Source organism: Macaca nemestrina, chromosome 4 (genome assembly GCF_043159975.1).
Source record: "Macaca nemestrina isolate mMacNem1 chromosome 4, mMacNem.hap1, whole genome shotgun sequence".
In the NCBI taxonomy this organism is placed as follows: Eukaryota; Metazoa; Chordata; class Mammalia; order Primates; family Cercopithecidae; genus Macaca; species Macaca nemestrina.
In genome coordinates this window covers 126,793,856-126,802,360 of record NC_092128.1, presented here as the reverse complement: position 1 = coordinate 126,802,360, position 8,505 = coordinate 126,793,856, and the positions used below count along the sequence as shown (strand labels likewise).

Sequence of the window (8,505 nt, the reverse complement as noted above, 5' to 3'; positions counted from 1 at the left end):
CCAAAAGGATACCCTTTACATTTTTAGCACTTTCCAAACCAGTGTGGTCACAACCAATGCTAACAGGAGTGGTGTGAAGTAGGCAGGGGAGGTAATAACTATGCTTATTTTATGAATGAGGAAAACACTAGATTCGACTCATAGAGGCTTGGAGTTAGAAGGGACTTAAGAAGCCTGCTGTCAGTTTTCCATCCTAATGCTTAACTTGACAATGATCCCACCCAGCACAACACATTACATCAAAAGTTATAGGAAGGGCCAGGCGCAGTGGCTCACAGGCCTGTAATCCCAACACTTCAGGAGTCCAAGGCAGCCTAGCGCAGGCGAGGGGGAGAGAGGGGGAACGATGAGGATAGGGTGGGTGGGGAAAGGGGGAGGAGGCTGGGGGAGCAGAGGGGGACGGGGGTGGGTGGGGTTGGCGCGGGCGGTAGGGGGGGTCAGGGTGGGGACCCCGCGCCTTGGAGGGGCTGGGAAGGCCAGCATGTTGGGGGAGGCGCCCGGGCCTCTGGGACTGGGCCTGGCTGCGCCAAGTTGGGGCTGACATGAAGTCCCCTGCATTTTTGGGGGTGGCCCGTCCCTCTGGGAGAGGATCCCTCACAAGATGACTTCCCAAGTCGCGCTCCGAGGCGGTTCTTTGCGGACCCCACAGAGATGCCTTCTGGGCTCCTGGGGCCCGCGGGGAGAGGCAGGTGAGGCCCAGGGCTGGGTGAGGCCAGGCCTTTCTAGGAATGTTGGTGCTCCCAGCATCCAGAGGTTTCCAGGGAAGTGGCCCGAGTACGTCCCCGCCTAATTATGGAGCCATCCCTCGGGCTGCGCAGTGGAGCGCCGAGGTGACGGCTGCGGGGAGCCAGGGCAGCCAAGCACCGTCCGCAGTCAGGAGGTCCCGGGCAGCGTGCAAGGCGGTTGCGGCGTGCGGGCCGCATGCCTGCGAGTGCGCGGGTTGGGCTGAAGGCTGTCCCTGGAGCGCCGGGTGGCCCTGGGGCCCGCACGCCCACTTGCTGGCAGGGGGTGGCGCAGACATGGGCGGTCACCCCGAGGGCGGTCCAGGGTAGCCCGAGCTAGCCTGGAGTAGGGGAGTGGCGCAGAGCTGCGTGGAAAGGCGCGGGGCGCCTGCGTGGCGAAGGAACTCACCTGCCTGACACGCCTACAAAGCCTACGGAGCTGCTCCCGCCAAGACCTCTGTTGGCCAAACGCAGGGCGGGGCGTGAACGCCTGGCGGGGCCCTGGCGTCGGGTGGGGACCTGTCCGCCTGCGGGGGGCGTGCTCTCCAGGGGGCGTGGCTCTCTGCTCCGGTGAAGGCCAGAGGGACTCCTTGGGCTGGGCGGAAACGCGACTGACTGTGGCTGCGGACGGCGGTGACTGCAACGCAGAGGAGCTGAGGTCGCGGTGGGTCGCTAAGCCCAGCCCAGGACATGCGCGCTTGGCGCACGAGACTCAAGGGGAGCGCGGAGGGGTCCGGGTCGCCAGGGGCTGCTGGGCCCTTCCCTGAACCCGGCGCGGGGCACGCTAGGAGCTGGCTCAGGCGCACCCGGTGGCTGCAGCTGCCGCGGGAGGAGCTCGGCGGCTCGGGGTCCTCGGAGACAGCGTTTCTTCCGGAAGGCTTCCTGGGGCGGTGGGTGGGAAGTGGGGGCTGGGGCGGCAGCGGGAGGCGTCATGTCTCCGCAGGTGGGCACCATGCTCCCTGCAGCCCTGCGCGGGGCCCTGCTGGGCTGCCTGTGCCAGGCCTGGCCTGAGACAGTATGTGAGAAAGTGCAGAACGACTGTGGGGCCCCTCCGGATTACTGAACAATACGTGGACTATGGCCCGATAAAAATTAAGGATGTAATGGATCGTGGCACTTTAATTTAGAAGAGATTAAGGATATTTTGCCGGAAATGAAGGCACACTGGCCTGATGTAATTCACTCGTTTCCCAATCGTAGCCACTTCTGGAAGCATGAGAGGGAAAAGCATGGAACCTGTGCCGCAGTGGTGGACGCACTCAACTCCCAAAAGTACTTCAGCAGAAGCCTGGAACTCTACAGGGAGCTGGACCCCAACAGTGTGCTCCTAAAACTGCGTCTAATCGCATCCATCAATTACTAACAAGTTGCAGATTTTAAAGATGCCCTTGTCAGAGTGTATGAAGTGATACCCAAAATCCAGTGCCTTCCGCGAAGCCAGGATGGGAAAGTATAGACAATTGGTCAGATAGAACCTTGCCTCGCTGAGCAAGACCAGTAGCTGCAAAACTGCATGGAGCAGTGCAGGTGGGGGGTGGGGTTGGAAAGCAGCCATCCCCCAAGTAGGAAGTTTGGCTGGCGGATGGGGCTGCCAAAAGCCAGGGTCTGAGGGTCTGTGAAGATGCCCCAGTGTTTTATTCCCCCACCTAAAAAAAGCCAGCATTGATGCCCAAGTTTGGGAAATACTCTGTTTTAAAAAGCAAGAGAAATTCACAAACTGCAGCTTTCTAAAAAAACAAAAAACAAAAACACAAACTGCAATTTCTTTTGCACCAACCTAATACAGTATATCTATAGCTATATGTTAGTCAAATTACATATATCATATAATGTGTATATAACATATACCGTGTATATCTAATGTAAATTGTATATAATGTATATATAATGTGTAATGTATATATAAAATGTAATGCATATATCATATATAATGTATATGTAATGTGTGTATATTTATATATGAGAGGAGATTTATCATGGGAATTGGCTCACGGGATTATGGAGCCTGAGAAGTTCCACCATCTGCCAAGTGCAACCTGGAGACCACGAAAGCCCGTGGTGTAATTCAGTCTAAGTCTGAAGATCTGAGAATCACGGAAGCTGATGATGTTAACTCCAGGTTTAAATCTGAAGGCCTGAGAACTGGGGGTGCTGCTGATGTAAGTCCTAGAGTTCAAAGGCCCAATCACCCAGAGCTCTGATGTCTGAGAGCAGAAGATGGATGTCTCAGCTGAAGAAGAAAGAGTTAATTTGCCCTTTCTCTACCTTTTTGTACCATTCGGGCCCTCAATAGATTGGATGGTGTCCTTCCACATTGGTGAGGGTCAATCTTCTTTACCCAGTCTACTGATTCAAATGCTAATCTCTTCCAGAAACTCTTCACAGATGCACCTGGAAATAATGTTTTACCAGCCATCTGGGCATCCCTTAACTCAGTCAAGTTGACACATAAAAGTAATCATCACAGTGGTATATGAAGAGGATTAAGTCACTCAATTTTGAATAGGTTTGTGAGTGCTGAACTTTCTTTGTCAAGGCTGATTCGAGTTCATAATGATCTGCTCACTGTGTCCCTGGAGAAGTAACATGGGAAATGATGCTCATGGATTGTCATGGTCCTTACTAGAGAAGACCTGTATTTCTTGTATTGTTTATGGGGGTACAATACAGTGATTGAGGGCATCTACTGTGGAGTTAGTCTGACATTACTGTTCGAGGTCTGTCATTTGTTTGCTCTGTGACTGTGGGTCAATTTCTCAACATTTTAAAGTCCTGCTTGCCTCATCCAAAACAGAATATTTTACTTGAGAATTGCTGTGAAGTTCTGACAAGATAATGCATGTAACTAGCAAATAGTGAATGTCTGGTCAATAGTATTGTCTTAAGGTAGAGACAGAGACATAAAATTATCTACACAAGTGCACACACACATAATCACATACACATATACACAAATAATTACATACACATATATACATACACATTTTTACATGGATGACATGGTGTTTTATAACCTGTTTTTACTCAATACTATACCATGAATATCTGCCCAGAAAAATGTGTAGCTTTCTACCACTGTTTAAAGAACTGATAGTATGGATTTACCCATTATATGGATTTACCATAGTTTAATTTGTCACAACTGATGGACATTTAGGTTGTTAGACAACTCTGCCTTTTAGCAAGACACAAAGATACAACATAACTAAGACTTCAGTTACCTTGATTCATCCACAGCCCTAACTCATCTTATGTTTCTTTCCATTTCCAGCCTCTGACTCTTCTCTTTGCCTTCTGAATTCTTACTCATTCCTTGCTCTGGTGGGAATCTCCTTTCCTCATGATATTATTCCTGTAGCAAACACATGATGCTCCCTGGCATTGACCCATCCAAGACCCTGGCTTCGTGTGGTTCTAGGTCCAGCCAGCATGAGTCCACATGGCCAGCATTTCTATTGTGTTTACCCAGCCTTACAGAAAGGAACCAACTGATAGGAAAGCCACCAATATTGTTTTAATGGTGGAATCATTCTACATCTCTGAATAAAATGCTACAGAACCTTTAGGGCTAGCAGCCATCTCAGAGGACTTCTGATGCAATCTTTTTCCTGTGGACTACCAGCAAAGAGAATAACCCTAAACCCAGATGTGATGATAAAACACTAAAGGTGATGTTCTACAAGGTAGAAAAAGAGATAATGGAATTTAGAATAGGGGAAACAGACTTGTCTCTGATTCAGAACCTAGGGCTGCAAAAGCCTTGTTACGGAAAAGGGTAATAAAAGGATTTCTTCCCTATGAAAATGATATGAAAATATATCTTACCAAGAGACTGAACTAGAAGTCTTACAAGCTGTCTTCTAGTGATCCTGAATTATCAGAGTTTATGTCTTCTATAAAAGGGGACTGGTAATATCAGATTCACAGTGTTATAAAGATTACCTAAAATAATGTACAAGACATTAATAATAATGTCTTTGTAAGAGAGACATTACTACTACTGTTATAAATAGTCTTAAGAACTATAACCTCAAAGTAGCTTCCAGTATGTTTACATTTTGCAGGGGCTCAATATATTAAACCAATAGACTAAACAATGTAAAAGGAGCTAGTTATTAAGGAAATTACCTAATTCAAAATTTTTTCCTCTTAGACTAGATGACAATTCTAAAATTCCAATTCTATGATTCATAATGGCCAAAAGGTGGAAACAATCTGAATGTTCATTAGCTGAAGAATGGGTACACAAAATGTGGTCAATTCATGCAATGGAATAGTATTCAGCAATGAAAAGGAATGAAGCCCTGGTACATGCTACAAAATGAATGACTCACAAAAACACTATGCTGAGTGAAAGAAGCCAATCAAAAAAGACCACGTGCTGTATGACTCCATTCATATTATGTTCATAACAAGGAAATCTATTGAGAAAGTAAATTAGTGGTTGCTTAGAGCTGGGAAGGATGTGGGAATTGAAAGGTGATAGTGAAAGGGCATGGGGTTTTAGAGGTGATGAAATAGTTCTAAAATTGTGGCTATGGGTGCACAGATCTGTGAATATACTGAACACCATTGAAATGTACAGTTTCAATGGATGAATTGTATGGTACGTGAATTATATATAAATAAAGCTATTAAAAAATGATTGCCAAGTCAAAGACCCAATTCAGCCAGTTACAAAGTTAAGGCAGAGAGACAACTATTTTAGCTCACACCCTAAAAAATAAATGGGAAGGAACACCACTCCTGGGGAAAGGCAACTGCAAAGTAAACAGGGCTCCCAGGGCTATTCCAGGCCTGTCTGAGCCAATGGGGTATTAGGTAGCAGGACCACCCACAAACTCGACACAGGATCACCCAACTCCATTTATCAGTGACCTGGGACACAAGCCCATTACTGCCTCACTTGCTGACCATCTCTGACATGTTCTGGCTCTGCCACAGTGCATGGCTCTGGCTCTTACTGCGTTCGGAAACTGAACATCTCTGACCAGGTTAACCAGTGGGTTCCTAGGAGGTGTTGTCTCTGAAGGGCTGTTAAAATGACACAGGAAGGCTGAGGCAGGAGAAAGTAGCAGGAAAGAGTGTTTTGTGTACCATCTGTGTGATCCACATTTCTTGTTGCTTTTGCTCTAGTTTCTTGGGTCAGTGAGGGAAAAATCAAGTTTCTCACTTTCTTTTACAATGCCTGGGTTTTTCTTTTTGTGAAATGAGGTCTATGGAGCCCACAGATTACTGTTCCCTCTTCAGGCCCATTTGTCTTACAGTTAATGGAAATTTCTCTGAGATCTCTATGATAACCACAGGCATTTTAGAGGAAAACATAAAAAGGAACTATCAGAGCGTGCTGCCTGAGGCTTTTCCATTACATATCTTTTCTTCTTTTGAGACACAGTCTCGCTCTGTCACCAGGCTGGAGTGCAGTGGTGCCATCTCGGCTCACTGCAGCCTCTGCATCCCGGGATCAAACGATTATCCTGTCTCAGCCTCCCAAGTAGCTGGAACTGCAGGCAGGTGCCACCACGCCCAGCTAATTTTTGTATTTTTTTTGTAGAGATAGAGTTTCACCATGTTGGCCAGGATGGTCTCGATCTCTTGACCTCGTGATCCGGCCACCTTGGCCTCCCAAAGTGCTGGGATTGCCTCCAGTACATTTCTTAATATCAACATTAATGCTCCAAAGTGCTCTATTCTTCTATGATGATACTGTTCGTTTTTTATTTGCATTTGGACAGGGCTTAGAGGGCAAATTTGCACACACGTTTAATTTTGGCTCTTTAAGATTTGGAATTCAAGTTTTCCAAACACAATTTAATATTAATGGAATGCAACCACTTTGCACTTTGTTATGTTTCAGAGCATTTCACAGACATGATTACATGAGATGATACAGGCAGAATGAGTGCTTGGGTCCGGAATCAGGACTTTTGGGCACTAGTTCTGGCTCTCCCTGCACACAGAGGGTGGGACATTGGAAGATCCACTTACTCTTCCTGGACCTCAGTTTTCCAGTTTCTAAAATAAAGGGGATCTGGACAGGCATGGTGGCTCATGCTTGTAATTTTAGCACTTTGGGAGGCCAAGGCAGGTGGATCACTTGAGGTCAGGAATTTGAGACCAGCCTGCCCAACATAGTGAAACCGTCTCTACTAAAAATACAAAAATTAACTTGGCCTGGTGGTGCATGCCTGTAATCCCAGTTTCTTGGGAGGCTGAGGGGGGAGAATCATTTGAACCTGGGAGGTGGAGGTTGTAGTGAGATGAAATTGCGCGACTGCACTTCAGTCTGGGAGACAGTGAAACTCAATCTCATAAATAAATAAATAAATAAATGTAAATAAAGAAAATAAAGGGGATTGACTTGATGGTCACCGAAATTCCTTTCACATCAGATATTTTATGTCTCTGTGTTTATAACCAATGGTCATGTTGATTTAGCACAGGGAATGAGATAATTAGCCTCAAAGAAAAATAAGCAATCATTTGTGAATGATGAAATCTTCCTATTTAATGAAGACTTTAAAAGTTTTCCTTGTAAGTCAGAATAGAGCTTTGAGTTTTACTATCATCATTCTGTACTTTCAGCTTCATAAGATTAGAATTTCATTCCTCTTGTATGCTTTGCTTGTAATGAAAATAAACTGCTCCTAGTCCACTTAGGGTTCCTTGCTAGGGCCCAGGTCACAGCCGTGCTTTATTTAGAGCAGTAGTTCTCAAACTTACAGTGCATAACAGAATCACCTGAAGGGCTTGTTCAGATTGCTGGGCCTATTCCCAAGTTTCTAATTCAGCAGGTCGGGGTGGAGCCTGAAATATGCATTTCTAAAAAGTACACAGGTGATGCTAAGGCTCTGACCTGAGGACCACACTTTGAGAACTGTTGAGTTGGGGGTGTGTTGGCTTGCTTTGTTTTTCCTCTGTTGCCAGAGAAAATCTGAGTCTTCTGAAACAAGTACAGAAGAGGAATTAGCTTATGTTGGCCACTTCCTTCTCTCCTTGTCATTTTCTCTGATTAATTTCTAGTATGATCTGAGGCTCCCTGGGCTGTTATAGAATTTGCACCCCAGGGGCTGAGGCTGGGATGGACGGGCCATCTTACTCAAAATAGCCAGGAAAAGAAGGAGCCGTAAGAGTCACAGTAATGAATCTGGGAGTTGTATTTTTTACAACCAAGAAAAGCAATGGTGACAAGGGGAGAAGGCAGGAAAAATGTGCATAGCAGTATGTACTGGTGATGAAAGTTTCTAATGTTGTGGCAGACTTGTTCACCCACATGAGTGTTCTTTTCTTTTTCCTGAACACACAGCTAGACTTCACTCAAAGCTGAATATAGTCATGATTTAGTTATTTCCAATGAAATGTGAGTCGAAGTGATTAGTGCTCATCCTAGGCCAAGACTTTTAAGAGATTTTATCTCCTCCTTGTTCTCTTTCCTTTTTCCATCTTCTGGATGGAGACTCAAGGAGCCTAAGTCCTTGAATCACCACATGGAGGAGAGCTGCTTCTCTTTCAGCAGCTCTTGAACTTACACAAACTAGAAATATATGTCTGTTGTATTTGAGTCATTATAAACTTTTAGGTCTATTTTTTACTGCATACAAATGCTAACAGTAAGTCTATATTCTCTCTCTCTCTCTCTCTCTCTCTCTCTCTTTCTTTCTTTCTTTCTTTTTTGAGATGGAATCTTGCTCTGTCACCCAGGCTGGAGTGCAGTAGCATGATCTCTGCTTACTGCAACCTCTACCTCCCGGGTTCAAGCGATTCTCCCAACTCAGCCTCACAA

General features: G+C 45.9%; 1 pseudogene; it reads left to right on the top strand.

The window, feature by feature from the left end:
* Positions 1–1,400: 1,400 nt before the first annotated feature.
* Positions 1,401–5,900, top strand: LOC139362879 (ribonuclease T2 pseudogene; annotated as a pseudogene).
* Positions 5,901–8,505: the final 2,605 nt, after the last annotated feature.